The sequence below is a fragment of the Equus przewalskii genome, chromosome 20, assembly GCF_037783145.1.
Source record: "Equus przewalskii isolate Varuska chromosome 20, EquPr2, whole genome shotgun sequence".
Lineage (NCBI taxonomy): Eukaryota > Metazoa > Chordata > Mammalia > Perissodactyla > Equidae > Equus > Equus przewalskii.
This window is the reverse complement of record NC_091850.1, coordinates 13,485,311-13,499,801: the sequence shown is the minus strand read 5'-3', so window position 1 is coordinate 13,499,801 and position 14,491 is coordinate 13,485,311. Positions and strand designations below refer to the sequence as shown.

General features: G+C 39.8%; 1 protein-coding gene across 25 annotated transcripts in view; it reads right to left on the bottom strand.

Moving 5' to 3' along the window:
- Positions 1–14,491, bottom strand: part of PDE4D (phosphodiesterase 4D) — a 1,369,870-nt gene that overhangs the window by 212,778 nt on the left and 1,142,601 nt on the right. The gene's annotated exons all lie outside the window — the stretch shown is intronic.

Here is a 14,491-nt window from a genome sequence, read left to right as displayed (position 1 = left end):
TAAACCTGAGCTTCTCTCCCTCCCGCCTACACCTATCTAATCATTGATTTCTGTTGTATCCACATACCTCCATCTCCACTGCCAATTATGCTAAGTTTAGGATTCCATCAATTCTCACCTACATTATTATAACAGTCTTTAAATTAGTCTCTTGAATCCATTTTCCACCCTGTACCAAGAGGGATTCTTCTTAAGATGTAAATCCGACTCCATCATTCGTCAGTTTAAAACCTTTCAGTAGCTCATTATTGGCCTCAGGATAAAGCCCAAATTTCTTGGCTAGACTGATAAAGTCTTAACAATCCATTCTCAGTTACAATGAACCATTTTCCCAACCTCAAAATGCAACCCTGTTTCATCAGGCACTTCATGCTCTACTCATATTGAACTACCATCTCCTTATCTCAGGCTATCACTACTTAACCTTCTGCTCCCCTAATTACTCAATTCTCCTATTCCCTGCCTAATTGTTATTCATCCATGAGGATTTAGCCCTCATCTGAAAGGCTGCCCTAATCCCCCAGAGTTTAAGAGATGCCCTTTCTCTGTGCTCAGGACACTTTCCCACTCCCTATGGACAGCATTTACAATGAATTAAAAATGTTTGCTACTTGGCCTCCATTCCTAGACTGTGAGCTCTCTGAGAATGGAGACTGAGTGTTCTGAGCACTTCACATGGCACTTCACAAACCTTTACTAAGTGGTTTAAATGAATGATTGAATGAATGAAAGGCATTGTGCTCAGCAATATAGATGTTAGAGTTGGGGAAAAAAGAACACATTTGCACAATTCTTAACATCACAGTTCTTATATTCTAGATAAACTTTCCACAAAGAGTTTTTCTAGTCAAACATGAACCAATATCACAATAAAGTCAACTTTCTTGTGTTCTTACAAGAGGATGGTGGTAGCTCAGGATAGCCCAGTAAGTATGTGGTTTAAAGCATTATTGAATGAATAAATAAACAAATGAATTCAAGCTTACTTGTCAACGTTTTCTCCATAAGAGCCTTTATCGAAACTATTAAGTAGCTAATTTTAAAACATCCTTTTACTTTATCTATTGGAGTTATTAATAAATAGTGTTATAACCCAAAGATAGGAGGCCAAATTGGAAGGATCAGCTTAGGGCTTGATGTTTCAAGAGTCAGCTATGATGAATCTATGACCAAATAAAAAAATGATTCCAAATTAACCCATCTAGTAAAAAAAAAAGGAAAAACTCGTAATCTAGCTTGGCCAGTCATAAACATGTATTCCAATTTAAAGTTTTCTTAGAATTGTGTCACTTTACAGATATATTTATTTGGTCCTTAAAGGACAATGAGAGATTATCTAGCTGAATAGACTCATTACAGACAAGTATACCAGTTCCTAGAAAAGTTAATTAACCATAGTTACTGAGCTAACTTGGATTTAATCATCTACTGTTCCTGAAGTTGTTCCAGCTCCAATGCATAATTATGTCAACTGCAAATGTATGTTAGCAACTATGACACCCAAACAGGGGACATCTGTTTCACCTGGACAGGCACTTCATGCGTGTGAGACTTTTGGCAATCCTGAGGAAGGCATCTCTAATCATTAAAGAGACTTATTCGGGATCTCTGGCAAGCTCTTCTTGGATATGCTTAATTAAATAAGCATTTATCAGGTACCTACTATGAACACACTGAGCTTCAAAAATAAAGGAGATGAGATTAATCCAGGCAATGATATCTGAGAAGTCTTCACAGGGGAGTAGTATTTGAAGAGGGCTTTTGAAGGAATTCGGCATGCAGCTGAAAGACATTAAAGGCTTCCACTAGGGAGAAGATAGGGGAGACTTCGGCTCTAAGAAAACAGTCATAACAGCTCTTCAGCATGAGGAGGACCTAACTTGAACACATTAAAAAAATGTATGTTGAGGGGCCGGCCTGGTGGCACATCGGTTAAGTTCGCACGTTCCACTTCTCGGTGGCCCACGGTTCGCTGGTTTGAATCCCGGGTGTGGACATGGCACCACTTGGCAAGCCATGCTGTGGTAGGCGTCCCACATATAAAGTAGAGAAAGATGGGCACAGATGTTAGCTCAGGGCCAGCCTTCCTCAGCACAAAAAAAAAAGAGGAGGACTGGGAGTAGTTAGCTCAGGGCTAATCTTCCTCAAAAGAAAAGAAAAGAAAAGAAAAAAATGTATGTTGATTTCTCTCCAATATCAAGATGTCTTTACTATTACAAAAAAATAAAATATAACTGGGGCCAGCCCCGTGGCCGAGTAGGTAAGTTTGTGCTCTCTGCTTTGGTGGGCCAGGGTTTCGCTGGTTTGGATCCTGGTCATGGACCTAGCCCCACTCATCAAGCCATGCTGAGGCGGTGTCCCACATAGCATAGCCAGAAGGACCTACAACTAGAATATACTGGGGGGCTTTGAGGAGAAGAAGAAAAGAAAAATGATTGGCAATAGAAATTAGCTCAGGGCCAATCTTTAAATAAATAAATAAATAAAAATAAAATATCACTATCTTTTCCTTGTTATGCATAAACAGAAATATAGGAGATATAGGAGTATGCTGTGGGGTTTAGTTTTTCTCAGTTCAATTGAGTAAATGCCAATATAACCCCCAAAACCCGTAATTTGTATTTTTTTGTTATTATAATTTTTCCTAATTAAAAAGCAAGTCTTAACGTAGAGAAATTTTCCACTGTAAGTTTTGGATCAAATATTGCTAAGTATCTTAAAATATTTAACTTTTTTCCAATAATATTACCTATTAAAACCAAAAATTTATTAATAGCTCAGAAAAAGCTTGATATGGGATATTCTATGGGCTTTGTCTTTCTTTGTAGGTTGTAATGTAACAACTTGTCCACTAGATGGAGATCATTTTCTTAAGGAAAATCTATTGTAAATAAACTCAAAGGCCCAAACTATTTCTTAAAAGACTCATGAAAACATCCTCTTAAATATTACCCAACAAATAAAACCTCACAATCTATAGGGAATGATTATCAAATATTGATAAAATGCTATTAATCTGAGAAACATTAGTATTAGCTTTACGGAGAATGGTCACTGATGTCTTAGTAGATATTTACCCTTACTTAAAAAAAAAAAAACAAAAATCTCTTTTGTTCAAATATTAGAACTAAGGAGCTTCCCTTTGGAGAGGGTTGGTTTGGGACAAATCACAAGCAGCATGTCGTCGCTCAGTGGGTAGTAAACTAACTGAGAGTGAATTTAGGCTGAAAATACAGACAACTTCAAACAAGCTACTTATTCCTGAAACATAACTTTATAAATAGTCCATGTCATGGTATTATTCATAAAAAAAGAAGGTGATGAGGGGCAACCCTAACCTTAGATGATGGTACCAAAGATATGGGTTGTGAAATTTGAACACGTTCTTCGGCAAACCCTTTGATCTCATGAACACTCTTTGGATTCACTGGCGATTAGACGGAGCCGAAGTATAAGATCAGCAGAAGCCTGGGAAAGTAACTACGGAATAGGGGAGAGTAATAATGTCTGATATAATGAAGATGGTGATAACAATAACGATATGATAAAACTTTTGGAGCACCATCTATGAGAGACATCAGGCCCTGGGCTTTATGTACCTTATCTCACTGACTCCCCACAATACCTTCTGAAGTAGGCACTAAAAGTCCCCCTTGACCAATGGGGAATCTGAGGCATAGAGGAGTGACTCTATGTTAAGTAATGTGTTCAAGGGCATACAGTTCATAAGTGGGTTTTAAGCTCAAGCTGTCTGATTCTAGAGCCCGGGAGAATGGCCCCTGTGTTTATGTCTCTATTGCAAAGCCTCCTGTTAACCATTACAAAAGTACAAGAACATCTCTTAGCTTCCTCACCTGGATGGAACTTCAAATGTTAACTCTTTTGAAAGTAACATTCTGGTTGACTTATAGATCAGGCGTTCAGAGGCTAATTCTGGGACTAGGTCTTTATATGACCCCAAATTTTGGAATTTGCCAAATCCCCCAATTTTCCAGTTTTGGATACAAGGTAATGTGTTAAAGGATCTTTGCTATAACCCATCTGATGGGTTTCTTTACAGAGTTTGAGAGTTCATTTGGAATAAGGAGGGTATGTGGGTCTATGAAAGGTCTTAGCAAATGGAACTAAGTGAGATGCTCTATTATTCCACACCTTTGCTGTTCTTAATGCAGTTCGGTCATGTGCACATTTCCTAAGACAGCTGGCTTTCCAGGAAGGCACCTGCGGAGAAGCAATGATGCAGCTGTGGATGGCCCCCTCTGAGGGAGTGGTGAGAGTAATCACCAGCTGGCCTGTTCAATCAGAACTCTTGAAGGCTATGTGGATCTAACACTACTCAGGACCATTCACTCCACAGGCCTTTCCCTTTCTATAGAATGCACCCCCAACAAAAACCAAACAGAAGACAGACAAACTGACCACCGAACAAAACTGCTCCCCAGCTCTCCACATTGTTCCATGTCAGTGACATTACTGGATGACTTGTCCTAATCCACCTTCCCTCCAGCTTCCTCCACTGCTCCCACACTTTGTGTCTACTGACTTTGTAATTATTTTTCTGCTTAGGATCATCTCTTACCCTTTTGGCCTGATGCTTAGACTCTGCTTCTCCGGTTTAAACATTTTGCATCTCTTCTTGACCATGATGTGGGCTCTCCTCTGAGCCATGATCCTGCTATTGTCTTGGGTAAATAGCTCATCTTAGCTAGCCTGGCCCTCAGGACGTTACACTCAACACTGGCCCCCAGTGTGGAGCCCAAAGGAGGCGAGATACAAGGACTTCAGTGTAGAAGCTGCTGGGAACCCCTAACAACAGATGTCCCATTACCAAATCATCTGTGAAGAGCTCCCACAGGAAAGATCCTGGAGAGAGCGTAGCAGCTGCTGGATGCTGGCATGCTGGTGGGAACCCTGAAGCCTCCACTAATGCCAAGACCATCGGAGAGCTGCCTCTGTCGCTGTGTATTAACAACAACAGCATGTTGACAATAAAGATCTATCGCTCCCTGTTGGGAGGTGGGGAGATACCAAAAACGTTTCTGTTAAGACATTCACTTGGGAGTTAGAAAGTGTGGGTTAAATTTCAAATCTTGGTTCTGCCACTTTCTAGCTGCATGCTCTTGGGCAAGGTAGTGTGCCTTTCTAAGCCTCCATCGCCCGGTAAGGATAATTACAGTAGCTAGCTCTAGGGCCGCTATACATATTAGAGGGGAAAATGTTTGGAAAGCATTTAGCGCACTGCCTGGATGCTAGTACGTTCTCAATATTTAGCAGCTACGGTTATTTTTATTGTTATTGCCCTTTATCTTTGAGGGGGACTTTCCATCTAATTCATTCTCTGTACCTGAGCACACTGCTTTGGAAAGAACCTAAAGGGAGAAAGGAGAGAGAAAGGGAACTGAGGGCTGGTCAGCCAAATCACCTGAATCAACTTGGCAATCAAATCACCTGAATCAACTTGGCAATCAATGAGGCGACAGATGCTAGAGCCAGATTGCTCTAACAACTCTGGCTGCTTTTAAGTCTCCACCCTACTTCACAATTCCAGTGTGATAACATCCGGGCAGAGGGTGGAGACTATTGATTTCTCTCTCGATATTCCTCGCTAAGGAGAAAGAACAATTTCCTGCTAGGAACCGTGGAAGTCATGGAGGTCCCAACAACCTGGGTGGGGCTCCAACCAAATGTAATGAGCAGAAAGAGTCCTTCAGACCTCAGGTCTCCAGCCACTGGGTGTAGGTTGGGGACCTTGAGTCACAGTTACAGCGCTGTTTGTTTTCCTACGCCCAACTCAACTCCCTCGTTTATACCATGGCCCGTCTTGTTGGCTGTACAATGGAATCCATCTGGATGCTTTGCCACTCAGGGAGGGGGATGGTTCGCCATGGAGCTTAATGGAAGTATAACTGGAGTTGGATAATTACTGAAAACATTTTTTTTCTCTTTTTAGCAAATATTTTACCTATTGTAATCAATACCACAAGGCAAATATTTTACCTATTGTAATCAATACCACAAGGCTATGAAACCTGTTTCTAACTAATTCCAGTGATATTTCTCATTCAAGATTTCCCTACAGGATCAAATAGCTTTTCTGGAGTAAAGAAAATACTGGATCTCAAGATTGCGCATTTTAATATTTACTTTGCTCAGATTATCTATAGAGACTGTAGAAAAGAGCATTTTACTGTGACATGCACGAATGGCCATCTTTCCCAATCAATCAAAAAACTGCACCTCAAAATTAACTAGGGAACCCTGAGAGGGCGTGGTATTTAGCCACTTAAGTGGATTATACAGGTAAGTGATGGCATGCATGTTAGCTTGCACAATACAGATGTTTGCACGGGGGACTGGCATTTCAGAACAGAAACATTTTACCCTTTGTTTTCAAGGATGGTTTTTATAAACAAAAGCTTGGCACAAAGGTGAGAGGTGGGTGCTTACTTATGTAGAAATATCCGGTGATCTCTGGAAACACACGACATTCGTTTCTGACTGTTCAATGACACTCCCAACTTACGTAGGGCAATAAAGAGATGCACAATGAAAATAGCGGTGTGAGCCTGATATTTGGATTGGAAGCCGGAAGGGACAAGCTGGACTTGCTTAATAGGTTTTTGCCAAATGAGGTAGTAAAAGGCCAATTTTCCTGAAAAATGTTCATTAGATTTAAATATGAAAAACCCAAACTAAGAATTGGTTTCCTTGAGGTGTATAGGTTACTTTTTAATAGTTATTTTAAAGGAAACTTTTCTTAATGGAAACTCTGCTTAAGAAGGATCTCGAGTGGGTCCTAATGTGGGACTGCGGTGTTGGGAGTTACAGGCAAAGCCTGCAGCAGCACGGTGACGACGGTATTTGCAGCAATTCTCCAGAAATACCAATAGTTGGAGGCCTAAAGACACATTTAACGTGAATATATGCTGACAATGGAAAGTGTCTATTTTTGTAGTTGTTGGTAGCCCTTAATTTACTGAAATTTTCATTCAGGCTTCACTGCGATTGAGAACAAAACAAGCAAGCCTGTATTCTTTCCCTAACGTCCTGTTTTCATTTGTTGATCTTGAACTAAGAGCACAGACAGGAAGAGCAGTAAAACATATGTCTCCTGGCCGGGCTGGACCTGAGTGCCAGATGCAGCCCCCCAAGGATTCACTCGGTTTTATCTTCCTTGCGCTGCATGCAACAGGTTACTACCCACCATTTGCTCTCTGAGACCACTTCTAAGCCGTTATATTTCCAAAACGCAGTTCTCCTCAAAACTTGGCTTCCTCAAGCTACAGCCCAAAAGAGAAACAGCATCATGTTAACAATGCTGGGGGTGGAAGTGTTTCTGTATTTATTTACTTTTTCTATTTTTATGTATTTATGTATCTGTGATACAGAGCAACTAAAATTGCTTTAATAAGCCCACACTGGAACACTGGTATTTAATGGTGTGCCCCCCATTTCTCCCTACCCACACGTTTATTCTTCACATTGTGGACACAGCGATCCTACTAAAATGTAAATCTGATCCCCGTGGGCCCCTGCTCACCATCTTCCAATGGCTTCCTAATTTTTTCAGAGTAAATGCTATGTCCTCACAACGGCTTAAGGCCCTCCATGAGTGATTTGAGCCCCTGAGGCCTCTCCTATCTCATCCTGAAGCTCTCTCCCTCTTGCTCACTCTGCCTCAGCCTCTCAGCCCCCTGGCTGTGCTTTAAACGAGTGTGTGTGCTCCCTTCTCAGGGCCTTTGAACTCACAGTTTCTTCTGCTTGGAATATTCTTTACCCAGATATCAGCTCAATGTCACCTTCATGGTGAGACATTCCCAGGCTACTCTATTTAAAACTGTCACTCTAATCTAGCCTTTTCTAGCCTCCTAGTGAGAAGAACCATTGTGCACTGTTGGTGGGAATGTAAACTGATACAGCCATTAGGGAAAACAGTATGGAGGTTCCTCAAGAAATTAAAAATAGAATTACTGTAAGATCCAGCAACCTCACTTCTAGGTATATATCCGAAGAAACTGAAATCACTATCTAGAAGAGGTATCTGCACCTCTATGTTCATTGCAGCATTATTTACAATAGCCAAGGCATGGAAGCAACCTAAGTGTCCAGTGACTGGTGAATGGATAAAGAAGATGTGGTGCATATATATATACATACACACACTGGAGTTTTATTGAGCTATAAAAAAGAAGGAAATCCTGCCATTTGCGACAACATGGAAGGACCTTGAGGATATTATACTAAGTGAAGTAAGTCAGAGAAAGACAAATACTATATGATCTCACTTATATATAGAATCTAAAAAACACCCAAACTCGTGGATAAGAGAACAGATTGGTGGTTGCCAGGGGTTAGGGGTAGGGGTGTGGGGGAAATGGGTGAAGGTGGTTAACAGGTACCAACTTCAAGTTATAAGATGAATCACTTCAAAAATGTGACATACAGCATGGCGACTACAGTCAACAATACTGTACCTTATATTTGAAAGTTGCCAAGAGGGTAAATTTTAAAAGTTCTCATCACACCCACAAAAAGTTCTCACTATGTGAGATGACGGATGTGTTAACTAATGATATTGTGGTAATCATTTTGCAATATATACATATGTAAAATCACTACGTCGCATACCTTAAACTTACACAATGTTTTACGTCAACTACATCTCAATAAAGCTGGAAAAAAATAGTCATAAAAAAAATAAAATTACCACCCTATCCTCCTAGCCTTTTCTAGCTTCCTTGCCTTTTTATTTTTCTCCACAGCATTCATCAGCCTCTGATAGACTTTACTTATTCTGTTTATCTTACTCTCCTCATTAGAACGCAAGCTCTACAAGTGCAGGAGTTTTATCTACTTTGTTCGTTAATGTATCCCCACCACCCAACAATAGTGTCTGGCATGTAGTAGTTGCTCACTAAATAGCTGTATTATGAAGGCATTAATACCTTCAGATGCAGCACTACTTACTATATCCTGTTTATTATTTATCGTAGTTACCTGTTTGCCTCTCCTTCAAATGAACTTTATTATTATTTTTTATTTTGGCCAGATATCAGTCACTTTTTTAAAGCAAGAATCCTATCAACTAATGAGATTGATTACTTCCGTCAAAGAAATCATCTAGAAAGGTGCTTAGAAGGCTGGGGTGTTAAAAGCCATTTTAATAGGGGTTATTTTGAATATCTTCCTGTTTGACTAGCAATCAGCCATGGAATCAGGGGTGGGATCCAGGTTTTGTGGCACAGGAAGATTAGACAATTTTGAGAGTCGGCTTTGAGAAAAATGATATTAGAAAAAACTGTGACTTTTGCACATTTTATAGACCCTATGACTATATGCCACTGCTAGCAACTCTCCATCCTAGAACTTGGAAACGGCCCAGGCCAGTGAGAGCTCCGAGCTGGATCTTCACTAGTTTCACAGTAAAGCTGCATTTGAGGCAACGATAGAATAGGAAAGGACAGGAGAAACAATGGGATGGCTGAAAATGGAAATGTAATACAACCTTTTTTCCTAAATAGGTGAATTATTATTAGAGGTTAATTTTTTCTTCATTCTTTTCTCTTTATTTGATTGATAGCCTAAATTTCCAAAGCTTACTCATATTTTCCAAAATTGTTCTTGCTATTTGCATGCTTATCCATCCAGATCTGTGATTATTACATCATCCTGGGGGAGAGGGGAGTGATTCCACCAGGTAGGATATTAGAATCACTTGGAAGGTCTGAAGAGGGATGTGCTGGAAGCCACAGGTGTCCTACAGAGATTATGATTTTCTTTTTCACGGGTAGGTTTTTAAAATGTGGTTCTCAGTCTCAATCCTGGCTATCCACGTATTTAGACTCATTAAGAATTAATTTCCAAATGGCTTAGTCAAATGAATAAGAATTGTTAAATTAAGAATCTTCTGTAAAAAACACTTACTATTTAAAATACTATATTTTAGATAGATTAAATGTCTAGGCAAGATTGAACTGAAAACAAAAACCGTAATAGTTCTACTAAAATTGCCTTTAAGAATATAACTTAAATCTGATTCTTTTCCACTAATGGATGTGAAAACTCATACACCATGTTTTTCTCTGGGTCTGGACTCTCCCTCAAACAGGTCAGGAAACAATTCAGCAGCCCTGCTATTAAATCTATTTTGGAGAAGTGATATTACTCAGTTTCCAACCTCAATGATCCACACAGATGGGTTTTTCTACTTTAATGGGAGTAGAAGAGAACAGAGAAGGCTTCAGAGAGCTGTGTGGCCTGAAGTGGATACCATGTCTTCAGACCTACCAGGGTAAAGTAATTATAAGAATATCATCGTATGATGGTCATGAACAATCACTCTCTTCTGCAATTCTTCAAAAATAAATCACAGAGAATAAACACGAAGACGTAAAGGCTCACACTGAACAGCATACATCTCGTTGTGTTGTGGGCACATTGAGATTCCCTTGTGATTTCCTATATTGGATGAATTATACATGCTTATAAATTACCCTTCAAAGGTTTTCAGACAGTGGGATGGGCTGCCGAAGAGGTTGTGGGATCTACTTCAACAATGATTTTGAAGAATAAAGATATTTTTCACGTTTCCTTGAAATGGTTTTGCATATACTCCTAACTAAAGACAAAAAGATCTTGGAAAAGCACAGAATTCAGTAATCAGGACCGTGAATGTGGAGAATTCTGTTTGCCATCTGCCAAATTCCATTCTCCGCTTGTTCCTGGGCATACAAGAAGTCCTCTTTTCTGTGCTTCTCTTGCAATTAGATTTGACCACATAATTGGATGGGAGGAGAAATACTGCCTGCTACGTTCAGGACTGGCTCATAACCCCTCCCATAGGCTCATTTCTGTGCTCTTTTTCTCTCTGCCAGCTGGCTGCCAAAGGTGCCAAAGGACGGTGGAAATACAAGATAGGAGGTCCCTGAATGAGAGCAGGAGGAGAGCTGCCCTGTCCTCCTAAACACCACCCTAGACAGTTACCTGATGAAAAATAAACTTATTTTGGGGGTTTATTTGCTCGCACAATAACACCTAATGCACTACATTACACCAAACTAAAATGGCTGTACTGAAGGTAGATTAAACTGCCAAACATTTCACATTCAATCTACCTCTGAACTAATATATATATATATATATATATATATATATATATATATATATATATATATATATATATACATGCCTTTCAGAGGCCCGAGTGAAACCCACTGGCTCTTTAATTCTACCATTTTCACACTTGGTTTAGTTTTTATTCCCGCCTGGATCCTCCATGGTTACACATATTTTCCTTAAGACATTTCTTATCATCCAAGTGCTTAAGAAGTATTAGAGAATAAGTTTATAATCATTACACACAGTTGTGTTGTTCTGTAAACAGCAAAAGCCAGTCCAGTGCTGTTCTGCCTTAATGATAATCAGAAAAGCTAGAAAGGATCAGCTCAAGCATGAAGCTGACGCATGAATTTGTCTCTGAATCACAGAAGAGATACAGGACCAGGAATCACCTTCCCTCAGGATTCAGATCTACATTCCACTTGAGTCAATGAGGTCTCAGAAGTACCAGATCAAACTAGGCCGGCCTTATTTAGAAGTGGATTCCAGACCAAGATGACCTTCTGAGTGTGCACATTTCTAGGATTATGGGCCAGAGTCTATGAAAAATTCTAGAAATATTTCATAGTTTACCCAAACATCAAACAGAACCGCTCTTCACTGTTCTCTAGCTCATTTGCAATGGAATCAGAGTTGAGTAAGTTCTTCAAATTGGGAATGTTATAGGGTGAATCAGATGTCTAAGGCTCTTCTTGTTCTGAACTCATAGACTAAAATGCCTGTTTAGAGCTAGATGTGCTTCTCTAGAAGAAGGAAACGAAGTTACCTAGGGCATTCTCTTGGCCATACAGCCTCTGAAATATTGGAGTGGCGTCCCGTTTGTACTACCCTTCACTGAGCTTCAATGTATTTCTGATCTGAGAAACACTTCTTTGTCACCTTAGAGATCAAAGGCAAATGATCAATAAATACTGAAGGTGTTGGAGTAGGTCACAGAAACAACTCTATCCATTCCACAAATATTCATCAAACATCTACTATTGCCAGACACCAATGGGAGGAAATGTTCATTGAGAAGACACAAGGACTGTAGCAGTTGCGTTGAGTTTCTGCTTCTAAATTAAAATGGGACTTTTTTCCCTAACGCAATCAAATTCATGGTGAGACTGTTCATAAATCTTGTTGACTTACCACGTCCATAGCTAAGAAAAAATCATGGCTGTATTCTAAATACATTCGACCTCTTCTCTAATCACCTCAAGTTGCAAAGCAATATCATTGCTGACCTCCTTTCAAGTTTTATTTCTTTAGCCATTAAAATTCCTTTCATTTTTATGTAATGATATATCTCAAATATTTGTATATAATCATCCATTTGTGGAACTCAACTATTTTCTGGATGGATTCTGATATTCAATTATGTGTACTTTGTCTTTCTTTTTCTTTTTTTTTGTTTTTTTGGGTTTTTTTGAGGAAGATTAGCCCTGAGCTAACTGCTGCCAATCCTCCTCTTTTTGTTGAGGAAGACTGGCCCCGAGCTAACATCTGTGCCCATCTTCCTCCACTTTATATGTGAGACGCCTCCCACAGCATGGCTTGCCAAGCGGTGCCATGTCTGCACCCGGGATCCGAACTGGTGAACCCTGGGCCACCGAAGCAGAACGTGCGCACTTAACCGCTGCGCCACTGGGCTGGCACCTCTTTATTTTTCATAGAATTTATTCTGTGTCATCTTGGCTCCCACTTTTTGATTACTTCGTATTTAGATGCCTTTTAAAAAACGACTTGTGCTTTTTTAATGAGGAGTCCAAGCTCTAAGTACAGTGTAAACAAGGCCATCTGTGACGGGACAGGCTTTAAACCCAGCAAAGATTTCTCTAACTGGCTATAGATGGTCGTGCCAGAATCCTCAGATACAGTATTTCTTTTTTTTTTTTTTTTTTTAAAGATTTTATTTTTTCCTTTTTCTCCCCAAAGCCCCCCGGTACATAGTTGTGTATTCTTCGTTGTGGGTTCCTCTAGTTGTGGCATGTGGGACGCTGCCTCAGCGTGGTCTGACGAGCAGTGCCATGTCCGCGCCCAGGATTCGAACCGACGAAACACTGGGCCGCCTGCAGCGGAGCGCGCGAACTTAACCACTCGGCCACGGGGCCAGCCCCTATAGTATTTCTTAATAGGAACTACAATTGTTCTCATTCCAGGCCTTTAAAACATTTAGTACTACATTGTACCCCATAGTGTAAATATGTAAATAGAACCTTAATCTCCAGCCTGCCTATATAAAATGAGTATCACTGGTGGATAATTTGATTTGAAATGTGCTTATGTTTACAGAAAATACATCTTGTAAAATAAATTCGTTTTTTTTCATACATTAAACTTTTAAGAGAGTCTAAAAAAGAATAGATGTCAGGTTTTTAAACTTAAGTTGGAAAAAAACCCACATATGATTACAAACGTTTCTGACCTTTAAAACTTAAATTTGACCAAGTTTTGAAATTAGGCCTAAATGCCTATACTTCACGAGAACCAAATCACAGTTTTTATATGCGTTCATTCACTGTAGGTATCTTTTTTACTTTTTTCCTATAAACTTCAAAAAATCTTAAAATGTGACTTCTTAGCCTTCTTTTTCTTTTCCTTTTTCTGTAAAATTTAGAACTAGAAATTTAATTTGACAAGACGGAAAAAAAATCCAAACCACATTTATACTTATTCTGCTCTTGGTTTCTTCATACACAGCTGTCCTTTAAACTCGCAATGTAATTATGAGTTTGAATACCACGTTTGCCACTAATCCCACTAATGTATTTGGCTCCTCGGGCTGCACGGAAATAATCTCTCAGGGTGACGTGACATGGGTGCCTTAGCCATTTGCCATGTCCTTGAGCTCCATCTGTGCCTCTCCTGATGAGCTGCACTATGAGGACCTGTCCTGGGGAAACAAAAGAATTTCTCCCAAAGGCCTTTTCCTCGTAGGTCTCTCAGATGGTCCCACTGTTTCTAACACCCTGTCACAGCCATTGTTCAACGGAAATCACACCGTGACCCTGGGCAACAGGCAGTAGGGGTTGGGGGGCGGGGGGTGCAAAATCTTATCCTCATTTGCCAAAGAGGAAACTGAGGCTCAAGAAGAGGGCAATGGTTTACTCAGTCTCAAAGATTTAAGTGGCTGAATTATGACTCCAACCAAAATCCTCTGATCTTTGCACTAAAGATTTAAATGGAAGATTGAACAATTGGATTAGTTTTAATTTCATAAAGCTTGCAACAAAGGCAAATTCTTATTTTAATGTCCGCTATTAGAACTCACTTAGAGATATTATCTAGCTGCCTTGAGCATAAGGTTCAAAACCTTTGCGTAGAATGTGACATTTTGCTGGAGTGAATGGATGTGTTTACATGTCTAGAAATCATAGCATGACAAAAACTT